We start from the raw sequence: 19867 nt of genomic DNA, 5'->3' as shown, positions 1-19867 counted from the left end.
GCAGCAGCAGCAGCAACATTCAACTAAGTAGAGCTTCATGGTACAAAGCCACACTCTTTTGCATAGAGTCCCTGAATTCTGAGCTTACAAACAGAACAGTGCCAAGTTCAATTAGTACAAATAAGAATGCAAGATACTCTCAGTACTTGAAGCATAGCTGGAGGCCTAGTCTGACAGTCTGGACTTACTGGCAGCCAGTGAGAGAAAAAAAAAGGAAGAAACAAGAACATGAAATAAATTAGCCAGGATAATAACAAACTTACTTGTCATTTTGCTGGCTAATTTATTTTGTGATCTGTCCCATGGAAAAAGTAGTGAGAGAGCTAGGAAACAGAGGGGGGAGGGGAAGGGGAATGAACAGAAGGAAAGAGCTAGCTTTCTGACTTCAGTAAATGCAGCTCAGCTAAGGAGCTTGGAGCAGACAAGTTCCAGGATGTTGAAAAGGTGCCTCCTTCACAGCAATTAGGCAGGAATGCCATGAAGTAGCCCCCAGACCCATGGATGAATAAACAATAGCCGAACAAAAAAAGTTATTTTGAATAATGAACATGGGTCTTCATTATTCTTTTCCTTAAGCTGTTTTATCTGCATCCAGGCAGAATGGATAGAGCACGCTGAACTAACTTGCTCATCTTTGTTTCCAGAATATTGACTATCATCAGACTATAAAACCCCAGCTCCTGCAGTCAAGTGGATATATGACGATTTCAGCCTTCATTCTTAAAGAAAATAGAACTTTCTAGCCCTCATGGCTATGGAGAAAAAGTGAGTCCCTAGTGCACCCTAAAGGCTCAAAAAGCAGAAGGTAACTACAAAGGTTACAAAACCTCATGATTTTTAGTGAGCCTGACAGGATTATTCAACATTTGAGGTTGGCAATACTGTATGCTCAAGAGCTCAGCTAATTCAGGCTGGATTGCTTCACCCACGTTACCCCATATCACCTGGGTGAGCATCCAACTTCCTCTGTTCAACGAAGGAGGTGTTACACCATGGAATTGAACCTGCTGAGACTTTTACATTTTAACCATTCGATCGGCAGAATTCCCCTGGGAATATAAAAATGGTAGCTAAGAGACCTAAAAAAAACACCCACCACCTTCTTCAGCATATAAATAACTTAAATGTCAAAGAATGTGCCCAAAATGGCCACCTCAAGGTATTGAACTCACAACCCTGGGTTTAGAAGGCCAATGCTCAAACCACTGAGCTATCCCTTCTCCCCCCATCCTATAATATATGGAGATATACCTATCTCATAAAACTGGAAGACACCCTGAAAGGTAATTGAGTCTAGTCCCTCGCCTTCACTAGCAGGACCAAGTACTGATTTTGCCCCAGATCCCTTAGTGGCCCCCTCAAGGATTGAACTCACAACCCTGGTTGAAGCAGGCCAAAGCACAAACCACTGAGCTATCCCCTGAAGTTTGAGTATTAGCTTTCAATTCAAAGAAAACAGAAAGCTACAAGCATTTAAAAATGCCTTCTTCTAAGAAGTAGTTTGGAATGATTACTTTGGTTGTTGTTTTTTTTTTAAATTACAACTATACAAAACAAAGGCCTTAACACAGAGTCCTAAAAATTGGTTCCATATACCTAGTGATGCAAATAAGAAAAGAAAAAACAAAAACAAAAAAACCCCACCACACTTCAATTGCTATAATTTATGCTTTATAATACACAAAACATGTAGTATCTCTGTGATAGGTCATCTATGGAGACACAGACGTGTTACAGACAGAACACAAACAGGTAAAGGTTTGAACGGCACCTTGAATTCAACAGCAGTTGTTGCAGACTCTCTGGACTCCGACGATCAAAAGCGATGCGGAACTCAAGAGGTGTCGCTGCAGAACCCAGGGCGAGCTTGAAAGGCACTCCAGAGGGACAGCACTGTGCCGGGAGCGTCAGACGTGACTTGCACCCTAACCATGAAGGAGGGCCCTCTGCTGAGCCTAAAAGGGCCAGAATCCCACAACAGCGGAAAAAGAGTAGGACCGCAACCCTGACTACAGGGAGGTCCTAAAGGCCCAAGCGATTAAGACCTGAATTCTCCCCCATAAGCGAGAGGGACGTGACCTGAGCCCTAATTACAGAATGGTCACTCTGGCTAGCCTGAAAGAGCAGCATAATGACAAGATGCTAAGAAGGGTTTTAGTCTCTACCCTAAGTTACAGGGAGCTCTCGGGGGGCCAAGACGGCCCCCTAATCTCACATAAATGAGAAAGAAGTGACCTATGCCCTGCTTACACGGAGATCACACCAAGCAGCCTGTCAAAGGTTCATAAGCCGAAGAGAAAAAGAGGGGAACGATATGAAGTGTAGTTACGGGGTGGTCTCCCTGCTCTAGGTACCACTGCCTCCAGATCCCCACTGACATGACCTGCACCCTTCCTACAGGACGGTCACTGACTCAGAAGCCAAAGGAGAAGAGTCACATGAAAGCAAAAATGAGGCACCTCTGAACTCTAATTGCAGGCAGGTCTCACCGCTCTAGGTGCCCAAAGGGCTCACTAACCCCCCCATAAGCGACTCATGTGACCTGCCACCTAATGACAGGGCACCCACTCAAGGAAAAGGGACTAAAAAGAGCCGGGAGGGCCAGGGACGACACCTGAATGCTCGAGACGGGGCGGGGCGGGGGGGAACCGCTAAACAAGGTGGCTCACGTATCAAAGGGAAAAGAGGTCCCTCAGACCTAAGGTTCTTGGCAGTCCATCATTGCCCCAGAAGGGAGAGGGACGTGACCTGAGCCGTAGATGAAGGGAGACCACACAGTCTAGAGGAACTTAAGCAAGGGGCCCAAACGCCTTTTCAGCCTTAAGGCATGAGACCCAAACCATCAATCGTGCCACTATATGGCTAAACGGGGGCCATAAAAAACAAACGAGAGTTCTTTTTCTAGCTCTGGGAAGGGCTCATTCAAACAAACCAACCAAGCCAAAATAAATAAAAAATTAAAAAAAAAGCTGCAGCAATTTACAAATAAAAATAAATAAAGCCCTTCCACACCCATGCATATCACGTTCACTCTCCAACACAGACATACCACATAACACAGCGCTTCCCAAAGTGGAAAAAGAGCTAACCGCAAAAGGCTATGGGCACAGTGTATTAAAAAGGCAACAAAAAAGGTCACCCTGCTCATGCCACAGATGAGAAGAATCAGACCTGAACCCTACTTACAGGGCGGTCAGGCCAACTAGTCAGCCATAATTCTCTATTGCTTAGCTTTCAAAAGGAAATGGAACTGAACCCTGGTTACAGGGTGGGCCACGCTGACTATCTGGCCATAATTCTATATTACCTAGGTTTCAAAGGGGAGAGATGTGAACCCTAGTTATACGGCTGTCACACCGACTAGCCAGCCATAAGTGTCTATGACCTAAAGTAAAAGGAGGGGCGCGACCTGACCCCTAATTCCAGGGCGGTCATACCAGTTCACCTGCCATAAATGTCTATCACCTGGATTAAAGAAGGGAAGAGACCTGAACCCTAGTTCCAGGTGGTCCATCCGACTGGTCAGACAGCCGGGTGTAAGGGAACGGACCTGGACCCTAGTTCCTGGGAGGTCCACGCCAACTAGCCAGCCAGCAGGGTTTAGCACCTAGAGCTCACAAGGGGAGAGACCTCAACCGTACTTACAGGGCGGTCACTCAGTCTCAAGGTACTTAAGGGCTCAATATCCTCATGAATGAAAAATCAAGACCTGAACACTTCTGAAGCGAGCGGTCTTTCTGACTGCCTTGCTGGAGCACCACAGTGCCAAGAAAGCCAAAAAGGGGGGGGGGGGAAGAGGAGACCAAAACCCAAAGTTACAGGTAGGTCACTGGCATCCAGCCTAATAAGCAAGGCCTAAACCCCACCAACGACAGGGACGTGAGCCGGACCCCGATTACAGGGAGGTCACCGAGTAGCATCCCAACGGTTCTTAAACCCACCACAGCAAAAGGCAAGACCTGAACTCTACTTACAGGGAGGCTACATTGCCCATAGGGATTAAAGAGCTCAACCTCCTCACGGAGGTCACAGGGGTGTCACCTGCACCATTCTTACAGGGTGGTCACTCTCTCCAGACACCTAACGGAGTCAAGGAGTAAAGAGACCTGCACCCTACTTACAGGGAGGTCTCGCTGCTTGAGGTACTACCAGGTTCAGGCTCACTCTCTCTTCCCCCACCCCACAAAGAGCGACTTCCACCCTAGTTACAGGACAGTGCCCGGTGCGTATTTTCTCCTCCTCTTCCATCTTCATCGTCTTTTCTTTCCTCCTTCCCCTTTTCTTCCTCATGTGCTGGAAAGAAAGAGAGGGAGTGTGCAAGACAGGTTACGACAGGATTAAGAGAGTCCAGGGGTCTTCAAATATAAACAGTGCGCATTAAAGTTGCTACCTTGTCTTCTTGCCTCTACAGGCAGCCTTCGACCTATAACTGGAAGGGAATTCTGAGCTGTCCCATCATGCGCTTTGACGGCACACTTGACACACAGGCCTCCAACTCTCCAAACATGCCAAAGGCTCAACTGATGCCCTACTGTGGAGCCAGGTTTCCAGCTTCCTCACTGAAGGAACAATAATACACACCATGTAGAGTCATGCACAGGAGTTTATTACGCACAGCACTGGCAGAGTGTCACTTTGTAATTAATTCTTCTGCAGTGCCTGAGCCTAATAAGCCATAGATTATACAGGGTGCTCGTTGGGCAAAGAGAAGCAACAGGGGTGGGTTTTCCCATACTCCTGGATAGGTTCTAGCAGGAAGACAAGATAAGCACAATAAGCCAATGATCTAAAAGATTACATAATGATTCCTCCCAAGGCTCAAATTAACATATTGCTGATACACAGGACATTACCCCCAAACTGTGTCTATTAAAGTGTATAGGTTAAATCCTAATTTTGGGGTCTAGGGGAATGAGGTAGCAGCAATCCCGGTTGACCGACAGGTATATTCCTGGAGATTTAAAGCGAAAAAGGCAGTAATACTTAACAACAACTGTTTATAAGTTTACCCTTGCATTTCTGTGGGCTAGGATCGGCATACATCTGTGAGAGGAAGGTGTCCTAACGCATGTCAATTATATTGGGCCTCTCCCTGAACTCTGTCTGGGATTGAGGAGTATTGTACTACTATCTCCTCCTTGCATGAGGGAGTAACCATGAGGCCTTTCTCAGCGCTTCATGTGTCTATAACTTGCGATAAGGACGCCCAATTACATTCCGAGTTATGCTGACTCGGCTCACTGACTTGAAACAAACAAGGTTATTTGTTTACCCCAGCTTCCCTCTTAGCTATGTATTATTCTCTGTTAGCCAGACCCCATAGCCCAAGCCAAGCTGTGGACTCCAGGCCTATATGAAAAGTTCTCAGGAGAAACTGTAGGCAAGATCTTGCATCCATAGCTAATGGATTCTGACCCTTCAGTCCCTCCTCTTGACCCTAGGGTTCCCTAACCTGCCAGGTCAAATATAAAACAATTTTCTGCTTACTTCCGAGTTGCAAGTAAAGTATCAACACCATCAGGAATGTCAGAATGGACACGCTCCACCTAATTTGGCAGAATAGCACCCAGAGCCATCCCCAGGGGAATCTCTTCACCTGAGATGGCATCACCCATAATTATTGATTTAACCTCCACTGCCTGATTCCGTGCCTCAGAGTACTTAACAGCGACCTGGTCCACCGTCTCCCCTATCTGAGTGTACTTCGGACGGCCTTCTCCAATGTGTCTTGGGCCTCGGCCACCAACTCCTCGATCTTCGCCTGCAGGGCCTGTAGACCCTCCTCTAAATACTTACTGCTGTAGTGCCATTCCGGATCCCATGTTAGGTTACCCGTCATTGGTGGAGTACGGTGGAGCCGCGTCCTGTCAGTCAGGGTTCCCCTTCGGGGGACCATCATGCACACGGATGGATGTCTCGAGGGCAGGGCTTTCCATTTAGCTCAATAGAGTGGTTCTGGGCAGTCACACACCAGTAGGTACCGTTCATCTGGACCAGCTCCGTGTGCACCAGTTTCTCAGTGATGGCCACTTTGAATCTAGACAAATTTGTCTTAGAATATTATAAGGGCATATACATAGAATTTCCTTAGCAGAGTGGGTGCAACATTCACTAGGGTACAATGCTTTCCCGGCGAACTCGGAATAAGCAATACTTTTTATTTTAGTAACATGACCTCTCCTCCATACTGGCAGAGAGGTCACCGTTCTAGCTCGTTGTGAGTGAGGGATTCCCAGAGGCACAGGAGACTGAAGATTATGCTGTGACCTGTCCAAACTGGTCTTTGGACTCTCATTGATTCTCTGTTTCCCCATTCCCATGAAGGGGTACTGGGGAGATGGCCATCCAGGAGACCTGGCCATCCAGGAGCTCCGTTACAATGCCCTGTGTGGTGATGGCCAATGCTTGCCCTGCTCGTCAACAACTTTCCTCCTATTCCTTTATTTTGGTACCATTTATTAACAGGCTGCTGAATTCTTGACCCAAGTATTTTGTTATATCCACTGAGCTGGATACAGAGTTTGACAGATCCTTTAAGATGTCTAGGATTAGTATCCAATCCTCCCTTTTACATGGCACACTACTTGCGTCCTTCATCATGCACCACAGGGGCATCAGGAGCCACAGCAGGAAACTCCTCATGGTCACCCTTCAGTCCTTCTTCCTGTTCACCTGTGGAGAGATTGTTAGTATTGACAAGCACTGGTGCAAACAATTTTAAAACTTATTTTGGTGCTTTTGAAATGTTTTCATTTTCCCCTAATCCTGAAATGCAGGTTTGTTCAGACTGCTATTATTATTCAGTTGGGTTTGATTTTCTTTTACTTGGTCGTATAGGTTTTTTTAAAATTTCATTTTTATTTAATTTATTGTTTAATACCTTAATATAGTTCTGTAACCTGTCTGCGAAGGGCCCAGTAAAATCAATTTGCAGATTCTGCCACGGTCCTTTTGGCTGTGGTTGATGGTTCAGGGGTACTTTCTTCCTTCTACACATATTTTCTTATGAACATGTTACACATCTTTTAAGGAATTGTAAGGCTCCCCCCACCCCCACCCCCCAAGGGGCAGATTAAGGGGGAGGGTGGCAGATTGTTACTTACCATATCCCTTCCTTTAACGAATATTTTTGCTGATTGCAGGCAAAAGAGGAATTACCCCCATACGTTCCTGTGTTTTTATAGGCAGGCCAGGTTTTAATGGCTTTTACCTTTTAGGGGAAATTATTTTACTGTTCAGTTATTAAATTCATGAGGTGGTGTACCTCAGTTTCTTTTTTATATAGTAGACCAGGTATGTCTTTGTGCTGCCATTTATGGGCAGTTTTCTTCCTTTATTAGTTAGGTAATTTTCTTCAACGCAGATGCTTTCTGGCTTGCTTTTGAATTCAAAACCATTAGCAGCTCAGAGACTCTGTCTTAAAACGACACAAATCAACTTTGAGTTTTGATTACTTTAGCTTCTGCTTCCAAAAAAAAAAAAAACCAAAAAAAACAAAACAGGAATTTGAAAAAGAAAACAACCTATTGTGGCTCCTTTTGGAGTCTTAATAGGATTTTAATTAAGTAACATGTTCTGTTTGCGTTTCTTTTACCCCTTCTACAATATACACTGCACATGTTTTGGGGAAAATGAACATTTTTCCCAGTTTAACTTTTATAACTATATTAATTTTTACATTAGGTTTAACTTTCTTTTGTGCTTAGAGTTTTTATGTATCTCTTAACAACATGACAGTCTAATTACACTGAGCCATTTTAAGGCTCAGTGTTTTTAACAGCGTGTGTGTGTGTGCGCGCGCGTGGGGGTGTTTGTGTTTTGTTTTGTGCACCTTACCCCTTCTGTTGCTTTAGAGGGGCACGATCTGTTTTAATTTTTTATTTTTCTGCTACAGCTTTTATTTGCTATTTTGTTTACAAAAATAAATTTAGAAATTTTTATTTTTATTTTTCTGGGTTTGATTGCCCTGCTGCAGCCATGACTTGTTTTTTTATAAAGATATTGAACGTTATGAAGTATTGAGGTACCTTAAGGGTTAAATGCAAAAATACAAAAGCCAAACACCACTAGTGATCTGTATCTAGCAAAAGTGTGTTTTTTAGTTTTGCAACTTTGAATGAAAGTTTTAAATGGATTTAGTGGTATTATTTTAAAAACAAAAACCCAATTTATTTTAAACTTGCAAAAGCAAGGGTTTCCAAACCAGGAGTGTTGATTTAGGTTTTTAAGACCTTATATATTTACTTAATATATAAATTTTACAAAGCTGTTCATACATTACATTTGTATACATTTGGGGGTAATTAAGTTTCAATAGAACCCCCTTACTTTTTTTAAAGCGAATTTGAAATTGACTATGGACAATTTAGACAGATTGTCTCTTTGCCTGGATTATTTACAGACATTTCTTTGGAAAAGGGCCCATTTTCCTTCAGAATGGCTGCAAAGAAACCAAGAACACTTTTACAACGTTACACTGCTTAATTCCCTTCTGCCGCTGCAGAGGGTTTTTTTTTTTTAAGTTGGTTTAAATCACTTGCTTATCTCCCAAAATGACACCTTCATTAAGTCAGATTTCACCATTCCAAGTATTGTTCCAGAGGTCTGATTTCCCCATTCCTGTACTTTGGGTGGGGTTTTTTTTGTTTTTGTTGAGTATATCCAATATAACTATTACTGCTTTGTCTGTTTTGTCACTCCACCATTTAACGAATTCTCTCTCTGATCTGGCTGCAACATAGTTTGCTTTTTTAACTGCTGCTTGCTGAGTTTTGACATGTTTATACTCCAGATATTTGAGGGCTGACTCATCTCTCCCTCTGATGCCAGGGGTTTTAATCACCCTGGCTGCTGACCTTGTTGGGAAATGTAAGTCTTCCCTTGACACCGTAGTCTCAATCTCCACGCCTGTTCAGCCTTGATGGGGATGTGCATTTCCCCCTTTAAATTCTGTGGTCTCAATCTCCACATTGACGGCTTTAATGGGGGTGTAGGTCTTAAGTTACACACAATTGCCAGCCTTATTGGAGACTTCTGCTATTCGAAGGTGTGTACGTCACATGCCATGGGGGGAGGGGAGGGGCGCTCCCCAGGGCTTGTAAAGAGGAAATGGGACCACCAGTTTGCACTGCCTACCACTTGCGTACCCGACCAGTCCTGCTGGTGGTTTGTCCAAGTCCTCCATAACACACCCCTTAGTTTAAGTAGTACATAACCCTCTTGCACACGTCTCCCCTCCCAATTGGTACCCTTTTTAAAAAACACCCTCTGCTTGTACTACACGTGTCCAGGTTCCTTTGCACTTAAATTTAAGAAGTGGGAACAAGATGTGTATGAAAGGGGATGAGAGACGTCTATCCCTAGCCTAATGAGGTGGTAAATTAAATGTACTCGCCTCTCTTGGATCTCAGTCTCAGTTCCTCAATCAATCAGTTCACAAGCTTGTAACCCGGATGAGCACCCATCTGAAGGAACAATAATTCACACCGTGTAGAGTCAAGCACAGGAGTTTTATGCACAGCACAATAGGCGCCAACAGTCTTTGGTGCCGGTGGGTGCCCATGCCCCCCCACCCCTTTCATCGCCCCTGGCCTCACCCCAACTCCACCCCATCCCTGCCCCCATTCCAACTCCATCCCCAAAGTCCCCACCCTAACTCTGCCCCCTCTGTGCCATTATTGGATCCCTTCCCCAAATCCCCACCCCGGCCCCGCCTCTCCCCCCCAGTGCGCCACATTCCCCCTCCTTCCCCCTCCCTGCCCCGTGAATCAGCTGTTTCACAGCACAAGCGCTGGGAAGGAGGAGAAGGTGAGCTGGAGCAGGGTGAGGCCATGGGGAGCTGCCTGTGGGTGCGCTGCACCCAACAATTATTTTCCGTGGGTGCTCCAGCCCAAGAGGAAAAAAAGGGGAACAATCTGAACTGTAGTTACAGGGCAGTCTCGCTGCTCTAGGTACCACCCTCTCTAGATCCCCATGGATGTGACCTGCACCCTTCTTACAGGATGGTCACTCTGACTCAGAAGCCAAAGGAGAAGACTCACGTGAAAGGAAAAAGGAGACACCTCTGAACTCTAATTGCAGGCAGGTCTCACCGTTCTAGGTGCCCAAAAGGGCTCACTAACCCCCCTGTAAGCGAGTCATGTGACCTGTCACCTAATTACAGGGCAGCCACTCAAGACCAAGGGACTAAGAAGAGCCGGGAGGACCAGGGATGAGACCCGAACTCTCGAGATGGGGGGGGGGGGGGAGAGGCGGAAAAAAAAAAAATCACTAAACAAGGTGGCTCACGTACCAGAGGGAAAAGAGGTCCCTCAGACCTAAGGTTCTTGGCAGCCCATCATTGACCCAGAAGGGAGAGGGATGTGACCTGAGCTGTAGATGAAGGGAGACCACACGGTCTAGAGGAACTTAAGCAAGGGTCCAAAATGCCTTTTCAGCTTTAAGGCACGAGACCCAAACCATCAATCGTGCCACTATATGGCTGAACGGGGGCCATAAAAAAACCAAACAAACGAGAGTTCTTTTTCTAGTTCTGGGAAGGGCTCATTCAACCAAACAAACCAAACCAAAATAAAAAAAAAAAAAGCTGCAGCGATTTACAAATAAAAAAAATAAAGCCCTTCCACACCCATGCACATCACGTTCGCTCTCCAACACAGACATACCACATAGCACAGCGCTTCCCAAAGCAGAAAAAGAGCTAACGACAAAAGGCTATGGGCACAAGGTATTAAAAAGGCAACAAAAAGGTAACCCTGCTCATGCCACAGGTGAGAGGAATGAGACCTGAACCCTACTTACAGGGCGGTCAGGCCGACTAGCCGGCCATAATTCTATATTACCTAGGTTTCAAAGGGGAAGAGATGTGAACCCAAGTTATAGGGCTGTCACACCGACTAGCCAGCCATAAGTGTCTATGGCCTAAAGTAAAAGGAGGGGAGCAACCTGACCCCTAGTTCCAGGGCGGTCATACCAGTTCGCCTGCCATAAATGTCTATCACCTGGATTAAAGGGAACGGACCTGGACTCTAGTTCCTGGGAGGTCCACGCCAACTAGCCAGCCAGCAGGGTTTAGCACCTAGAGCTCAAGGGGAGAGACCTCAACCCTACTTACAGGGCGGTCACTCGGTCTCAAGGTACTTAAGGGCTCAATAGCCTCGTTGAATGAAAAATCAAGACCTGAACACTTCTGAAGCGAGCGGTCTTTCTGACTGCCTTGCTGGAGCACCACAGTGCCAAGAAAGCCGGAAGGGGTGCGGGGGAGAGAAGAGACCAAAACCCAAAGTTACAGGCAGGTCACTGTTGCATCGCAGGCGGACATGGACAAAGCTCAGCAGTCAATCTGATTGGTAGCAGAGTCATTTATTTCTCTCCAGCATGCTCTTATATACAATTAAGGCCAAGCAATCAAGCAATTGCTAATTGGTTAATAAGGTACACACAGGCACAACTGTAACTTCATTGGATAATTGCCATTCTGTATAACCTTTCTAATTTATTATCCTATTTACTGCCTACTGGCAGAACCAGCCAAGGCCGCACTACACAGTTCACAGCCTAATTAGCCCGTCCTGGAAGCCTAAACATCTCAGCTTCTCACATTCCGTTCCCACATCTCCCCCCTCTTTTCAAAATCAAAAGGAGGAAAAAGGGTGAAGGCATTAGCAAAACATTCCCAACTCATAATATCAATACTACAATCTACACAAGCCAAAGCAAAAAGGCAAATAAAAACATCAGCTGCCTAACTAAACCGTAACAATATCTTCCGCAGTGCCCTGCTCTCACCTAGACATCCCTCCTCCAGGTAACATAAGTGGCCCAAGGGGCCAGGAGGGTCCTGCCAATGTGCGTGCCACACAACAGCAACGGCGGCCACACAAATAGCAAAAATACAAAAGGCAAACAGCAAAATACACAGCATGCTTAGCATTAAAACAAAACCAAAACTAAATAATATATCTTATGCTATAGGGCTCACCTATAACCATGCAATTCTCAACATATAACACCAACAACCCCAAACAAACAAAACAAATAATATAAATTCTGCAGGGTTCCCCCCTATACTATTGTACACCAACCTGTAACAAATTTCTATTACCAAGTCATCCCTCAGATGTCAGGTGATCAAGCTGACACTGAGGGGGGGGGGCGGAATCACAGCAAAAAAACACAACATAAACCACATAAACATCTTAACAACACCACAACAATTCTGGCCAGAAAACACACACCACAAACAAACATAAAACATAAATTTAAACTCCATAATAACTGCATGGTACATTAAATGCTATGCAGCTAACACCAATTTTCTTTAATATCTAAAAAACAAAAACAAAACTACCCCTACTGGGCAATCAATCATCACTTAAAATATACAAATACCCTTGTTGATTTTAGACAAAACAGGGGAATTACCCCATATGTTCTTATATATGTTTTATAGGCAGCTCAGGTTTCAGTGGCTTCTACCTTATCAATTAAATAACTTGCATTAATACAGATGCTTTCTGGCTTGCTTTTTACTTTTAACTCCTGCTTTTAAACACTGAAAGAAAACATTACCACTTACAATGCCCTTAAAGCCCAATACAATTTCAATTACATAGCACTATATACATTCTTCAGCTAATGCAACAAAATTATTTATGGCCAAACAATTGCAAACTAATTTCTTTGCCTAAATTTATGTACAAACATTTCAAAACACCAAAAACTTTTCTCTTAGCATTTTCACAAAATTCAGCTATTATTCCCTTTAGCAACCACAAAATTAACTTTTTACTCTGCCTTAAATTACTCGCTTGTACTCCAACAACAACCTCTCTCAACTTAAATCACCATTCCAAGTATCCCCCTGAATATTTGAAATTCCCAAGCTTTTGTCTGTAGCCTGGCCGCCTGGGCCCGATCCTTTTTTCCTCTTCAGATTCTCTGTCTGTTGCCTACCCGCCTGGGCCCGATCCTTTTTTTCCTCTTCCTAAACCGTTCCTTACATGACCACCAACTTATTCCACTATCAATTTAGCCAGGAGGGTGTACTTCTTAACTAGCCCCTACCCTTCTGGTCTCTTCTGTGAACAATTATCTGTACTTTCCCACCGTGGGGCTACATTTTCATGCATAACTTTAATTACAACATCTGCTTTCAACCTATCTAATATCAAGCAATCTTACAGCTACCAATAATCAACACATAACACAAAATTTACAAAAAATCTAATAAAACTAACAAAGGCACTTTACATAAAGGTACTTAGGATCGCATAAATTCAAAGCCATTCTCCCAAATTACCTAAATTTATGCCTAAATAACCCACAACTCCCCCCTTGAGAATACTCAACAAACCTTTTGGCTGAGTTTTCTCAAACTTGAAAAACAACAATTAGACTCAAAAAGCTGGGGTAATTAATTCCACATTCATCCTCCCCATGAATCCGGCAAGATTCGGTATGTGAGAGCCCTCACCCCCGCACCTAACCGGTCCACATGCTGGGGAGGGGCACTGCAAATATTCACACTTCCACCCAAACAGTGTCCAAGTACGTCTCTACAACCCCAGATCAGATGGTACTCCCAATATATCTGGAAGGGCAGTGGGCTATCCTGGTGCTCAAAATCACTCCGAATGGCCCTCAGCTGGTCATTCAAAATTTCAAACATACTAGCTCCCACGGCAATGCTTTCTCAGCCTCAGTAATAGCCCATACCATCTCTGCCAATAGCTTCTGGGTCATGAAACTAATGACAAAAACAACATGTAACTCACCAACTCCAACCTATACTGGGCTTAGCGGAGCTTCAACAATAAAAACAAAATAAGGGCATATCATTTACAATCCAATTAGGGAGGGCTACCAAAATGGGGAGGGGCAATACATGCTAAAAAAAAAAAAGTATCCAAAACACAGGGCGCAGCCTGTAAAATAAATCCCAAAAGCCAATTAATACCACATTTCTCAGCAGGAGTCCCAAATTTCTTCCTGCCAGTGCACAATTCTTTATTTCTTCACCAGGGTCCGTTCTCAATGTCCTTTTAGTCAGGAATTTCTGGACTTTGGCAATGTCAATGATGTGAGTGTTTTCTCTTCTTTTCCACCACCGTCGTGGGTCAGCTTCTACGGGGGAAAGTTACCAGGACATCATCCTGTAGTAATTTTGCTTCTTTCAAAAAACAAAAACAAAAAAATCCAATAACACAATGGGGGCTGCAGCGGACAAGGGAGAGGTTTGCCAGCCCGTCACCTTGTCCTTTTTTCCTGCTATTTAGAAGCACAATAAAGCTAAACAAAAAAAAATTAGGCCAATCATCAGTAGGAAAATTCTCCTGATGTGAAGTGATCTTTTGCAGTAAAAATCATGGGTCCAGGCAGTCAGTCTCCTGGTTGCAAAAATGGCAGGGCTGCTAGGATCTTTGGGCAGCTCTTCCATACCTGTGAAAGGAGACAGCTAACACATTCCGTTAGTGCCTGGCAGGGTTTTGCAGCTCTCATTAGCTTTTTTGGGCCCAGTCAAGCCCTGGCTTTTCCTTGGCTGTCCACCAAATCTTAGCTGAACGGCGTGTGTCCTTGACTGGGGCCAGAAAAGAATGAGCTTTCTTGGGTTAAATCATTCTGTTCTCTCTCCTTCCCTGCTTGGCTTCTTTTAATCTGTGCAGCCTGTGTCAAAACACCCAGCTGTTGCTGCTCATACCGGAGAAGCATAACGGTTTTCCCGGCACTGTCCCCGGCTCAGACCAGCCAGCGTAGGACGCCTTCTTCAGGCTCCTGCCAAAACAACTTACTTGCTTGTAGGTCCAAACGACCTCCAGGGCCACGGCACGAGCCTCTGCCTGCGCCGTGCACTCCAACGTCTTCCCATCCAGGGCTCGCTTCCAGCGGAGCACCTCCTCGTCCTGTGCCCGAAGGGCGGTCAGGAGGAGCCTCCCCAACTCCCCCTCTCTTCTTAAGTGAATCAGTGCAGCAGGGGAAATCTTTTCCCCCTGTCGGTTCATAATGTGCAAATAAAGCTTCTGTGTTATCTTTTCTTCAGCTGATACAGCGGTACTCATATCTGAGCTCAGGTGCGCCTCTCTTTTCGGACGCTCGCCTCTGGGCTCAGGCCACCGACACTATCATCATTCGATACGAGTCATGTCCTCCCAGCCTCCCGCCTCAGGGCTCAGGCTCCCGGCCGTTCGCCTCTGGGCTCAGGCTCCCGACACTATCATCATTCGATACGAGTCACGTCGGATAAGCACTCCCCGCCTCTGGGCTCAGGCTCCTGGCCGCTAGGCTCAGGCTCCTGGCACTATCATCATGTCGGATAAGCACTCCCTGCCTCTGGGCTCAGGCTCCTGGCCGTTCGCCTCTAGGCTCAGGCTCCTGGCACTATCATCATTCGATACGAGTCACGTCGGATAAGCACTCCCCGCCTCTGGGCTCAGGCTCCTGGCCGTTCGCCTCTGGGCTCAGGCTCCCAACACTATCATCACTCGATACGAGTCACGTCGGGGTTAGCCGCTCACCTCTGAGCTCAGGTGCGCCTCTCTTTTCGGACGCTCGCCTCTGGGCTCAGGCCACCGACACTATCATCATTCGATACGAATCACGTCGGGGTCACCATTTGTTGCATCGCAGGCGGACATGGACAAAGCTCAGCAGTCAATATGATTGGTAGCAGAGTCATTTATTTCTCTCCAGCATACATCTTTATACACTTGAGACAGGCAATCAAGCAATTGCTAATTGGTTAATAAGGTACACACAGGCACAACTGTAACTTCATTGGATAATTGCCATTCTGTATAACCTTCTAATTTATTATCCTGTTTACTGCCTACCAGCAGATAAGAACTAGCCTCGTCCTTGAAGTCTAAACACTCCAGCTCTCACATACCCATTTGCCAAATTAGCAACATATTCCCACAGGTCACTGTCATCCAGCCTAGTAAGCAAGCCCTAAACCCCCACCAACGACAGGGACGTGAGCTAGACCCCGATTACAGGGAGGTCACCGAGTAGCATCCCAACGATTCTTAAACCCATCACAGCAAAAGGCGAGACCTGAACTCTACTTGCAGGGAGGCTACATTGCCCATAGGGATTAAAGAGCTCAACCTCCTCACTGAGTCACAGGGGTGTCACCTGCACCCTTCTTACACGGTGGTCACTCTCTCCAGACACCTAACGGAGCCAAGGGGAAGAGACCTGCACCCTACTTACAGGGAGGTCTCGCTGCTTGAGGTACTACCGGGTTCAGGCTCACTCTCTCTTCCCGCCCCCCCCCCACTCCACAAAGAAGAGCGACTTCCCCCTAGTTACAGGATGGTTGTTGTGCCTGATGAGTATTTTCTCCTTCTCTTCCATCTTCTGTTTCCTCCTTCCCATTTTCTTCCTCACATGCTGGAAACAAAAGAGGGAGCGTGCAAAACAGGATTAAGAGAATCTGTAGGTCTTCAAATATAAACAGTGTGCATTAAAGTTGCTACCTTGTCTTCTTGCCTCTACAGGCAGCCTTCGACCTATAGCTGGAAGGGAATTCTGAGCTGTCCCATCATGCGCTTTGATGGCACACTCGATGCCCAGGCCTCCAAGTCTCCCAAAGTGCCAAAGGCTCAACTGATGCCCTTCTGCAGAGCCAGGTTTCCAGCTTCCTCGCTATAAAATAAATCAGCAGCACATTATGCCTGGAGGGCAGTGAGAAATGCACTTTAATAGCAAGAGTCACAGACACAAGGTGCACTGTACTGAATGGTTCGACAACAACAAAAAAAACCAAACAGGTAAATGGGTGAAGGTTTGAACGGAACCTTGAATTCACCAACAGTTGTTGCAGACTCTCTGGACTCCGACGATCAAAAGCGAGGCAAAACCCAGGAGGCGTTGCTGCAGAACCTAGGACGAGCTTGAAAGGCACTCCAGAGGGACAGCACTGTGCCGGGAGCATCAGAGAGGCCAACTTAACTTGCACCCTAACCATGGAGGAGGGCCCTCTGCTGAGCCTAAAGGGCCAGAATCCCACAACAGCAAAAAGAGAAGGACCGCAACCCTGATTACAGGGAGGTCTCTCTCAAAGGTCCAAGCGATTAAGACCTGAATTCCCCCCATAAGCGAGAGGGACGTGACCTGAGCCCTAATTACAGTATGGTCACTCTGGCTAGCCTGAAAGAGCAGCATCATGTCATTATGCTAAGAAGGGTTTTGGTCTCTACTGTAAGTTACAGGGAGCTCTCGGGGGACCAAGACGGCCCCCTAATCCCAAATAAATGAGAAAGAAGTGACCTATGCCCTGTTTACAGGGAGGTCACACCAAGCAGCCTGTCAAGGGTTCGTGAGCCCAAGAGAAAAAGAGGGGAATGATCTGAACCATAGTTACGGAGTGGTCTCGCTGCTCTAGGTACCACCCTCTCCAGATCCCCACTGACGAGACCTGCACCCTTCCTACAGGACGGTCACTGACTCAGAAGCCAAAGGAGAAGAGTCACGTGAAAGCAAAAATGAGGCACCTCTGAATTCTAATTGCAGGCAGGTCTCACCGCTCTAGGTGCCCAAAGGGCTCACTAACCCCCAATAAGCGAGTCATGTGACCTGCCACCTAATGACAGGGCACCCACTCAAAGAAAAGGGACTAAAAAGAGCCGGGAGGGCCAGGGACGACACCTGAATGCTCGAGATGGGGCGGGGGGGGGAGGGGAACCGCTAAACAAGGTGGCTCACGTATCAAAGGGAAAAGAGGTCCCTCAGACCTAAGGTTCTTGGCAGTCCATCATTGCCCCAGAAGGGAGAGGGACGTGACCTGAGCTGTAGATGAAGGGAGACCACACAGTCTAGAGGAACTTAAGCAAGGGGCCCAAACGCCTTTTCAGCCTTAAGGCATGAGACCCAAACCATCAATCGTGCCACTATATGGCTAAACGGGGGCCATAAAAAACAAACAAGAGTTCTTTTTCTAGCTCTGGGAAGGGCTCATTCAAACAAACCAACCAAGCCAAAATAAATAAAAAATTAAAAAAAAAAAGCTGCAGCGATTTACAAATAAAAATAAATAAAGCCCTTCCACACCCAGGCATATCACGTTCACTCTCCAACACAGACATACCACATAGCACAGCGCTTCCCAAAGCAGAAAAAGAGCTAACCGCAAAAGGCTATGGGCACAGTGTATTAAAAAGGCAACAAAAAAGGTCACCCTGCTCATGCCACAGATGAGAAGAATGAGACCTGAACCCTACTTACAGGGCGGTCAGGCCGACTAGCCGGCCATAATTCTCTATTGCTTAGCTTTCAAAAGGAAATGGACCTGAACCCTGGTTACAGGGTGGGCCACGCTGACTATCTGGCCATAATTCTATATTACCTAGGTTTCAAAGGGGAGAGATGTGAACCCTAGTTATACGGCTGTCACACCGACTAGCCAGCCATAAGTGTCTATGACCTAAAGTAAAAGGAGGGGAGCGACCTGACCCCTAATTCCAGGGCAGTCATACATGTCTATCACCTGGATTAAAGAAGGGAAGAGACCTGAACCCTAGTTCCAGGTGGTCCATCCGACTGGTCAGACAGCCGGGTGTAAGGGAACGGACCTGGACCCTAGTTCCTGGGAGGTCCACGCCAACTAGCCAGCCAGCAGGGTTTAGCACCTAGAGCTCACAAGGGGAGAGACCTCAACCGTACTTACAGGGCGGTCACTCGGTCTCAAGGTACTTAAGGGCTCAATATCCTTGTTGAATGAAAAATCAAGACCTGAAGCGAGCGGTCCTTCTGACTGCCTTGCTGGAGCACCACAGTGCCAAGAAAGCCGAAAATGGGGGCGGGGGAGGAGACCAAAACCCAAAGTTACAGGCAGGTCACTGTCGTCCAGCCTAGTAAACAAGCCCTAAACCCCCACCAACGACAGGGACGTGAGCCAGACCCCGATTACAGGGAGGTCACCGAGTAGCATGCCAACGGTTCTTAAACCCATCACAGCAAAAGGCGAGACCTGAACTCTACTTGCAGGGAGGCTACATTGCCCATAGGGATTAAAGAGCTCAACCTCCTCACTGAGTCACAGGGGTGTCACCTGCACCCTTCTTACAGGGTGGTCACTCTCTCTCCAGACATCTAACGGAGTCAAGGAGTAAAGAGACCTGCCCCCTACTTACAGGGAGGTCTCGCTGCTGCAGGGACTGCCGGGGTCAGGCTCGCTCGCTCGCTCTCCCCCCCACGCCCAGGAGTCACTGCCCCCCTAGGGAGAGGGAAGCCGTTCGTGGTGCTGCATGGGAAGAGCCCCGTCCCCTGGAGATCGGGAGTCTCTGTTCTGCTCAGGGGCGGCTCCGGCATCCTGGGGAGGGCGTCATTTGGCTCCGGTGGAGCTCCCGCCGGCATGCCTGCGGCGGACCTGCCGTAGTCATGCCTGCGGCGGGTCCCGTCTTCCCGCGGCTCCGGTTGAGCTCCCGCAGGCGGCTCCGGTGGACCTGCCGCAGGCATGCCGGCAATGCCGCCCTCCCCAGGATGCCGGAGCCGCGGGAAGAGGGGACCCGCCGCGGGACTGGGGAAGGGCGGCGCAGCGCTCCGCGCTGCTTGGGGCAGCCTACTTTGTAGAGCCGCCCCTGGTCCTGCTGTTCCGGGTGTTTCTGAAGGCTCAGAAGCAGCAAGTCCCGCTGGGGCGGGGCGGGGCGGGGCAGGTACTTTGGCGCTGCCGTCCTGCGCGTGGATGCGGACTCCGAGGGCGGGGCGGGCTCGTGCTCCGAGCTCTGGGAGGCTCGGTCTGGGAGGTGCCAGCCCCGCGCAGCTGCCGCCGTCCCCGCTCGCTGCGGCGAGGTCAATTTCTGCCGGCTCCGGAGACCGCCCACAACCGCGCCCAGATTTCCAGCCACTCACAGAGCCTCTGTCCCGCCCT

General features: G+C 47.2%; 1 long non-coding RNA gene across 2 annotated transcripts; it reads right to left on the bottom strand.

Moving 5' to 3' along the window:
* Positions 1 to 3792: 3792 nt before the first annotated feature.
* Positions 3793 to 18045, bottom strand: LOC120398301. Of its 2 annotated transcripts, XR_005594306.1 has the most exons (5): positions 16797 to 18045; positions 16476 to 16644; positions 5797 to 6037; positions 4391 to 4559; positions 3793 to 4293 (listed from the first exon to the last, which is right to left on the bottom strand). It is a non-coding gene; the product is annotated as an uncharacterized LOC120398301 (long non-coding RNA). The 2 variants fall into 2 exon arrangements; XR_005594305.1 differs by lacking the exons at positions 3793 to 4293; positions 4391 to 4559; positions 5797 to 6037 and adding an exon at positions 15603 to 16389.
* Positions 18046 to 19867: the final 1822 nt, after the last annotated feature.

The sequence above is a fragment of the Mauremys reevesii genome, linkage group 2 (assembly GCF_016161935.1).
Source record: "Mauremys reevesii isolate NIE-2019 linkage group 2, ASM1616193v1, whole genome shotgun sequence".
NCBI classification, from domain to species: Eukaryota; Metazoa; Chordata; order Testudines; family Geoemydidae; genus Mauremys; species Mauremys reevesii.
Note: the sequence above shows the minus strand (reverse complement) of the source record. Positions and strands in the feature narration are given on the sequence as shown.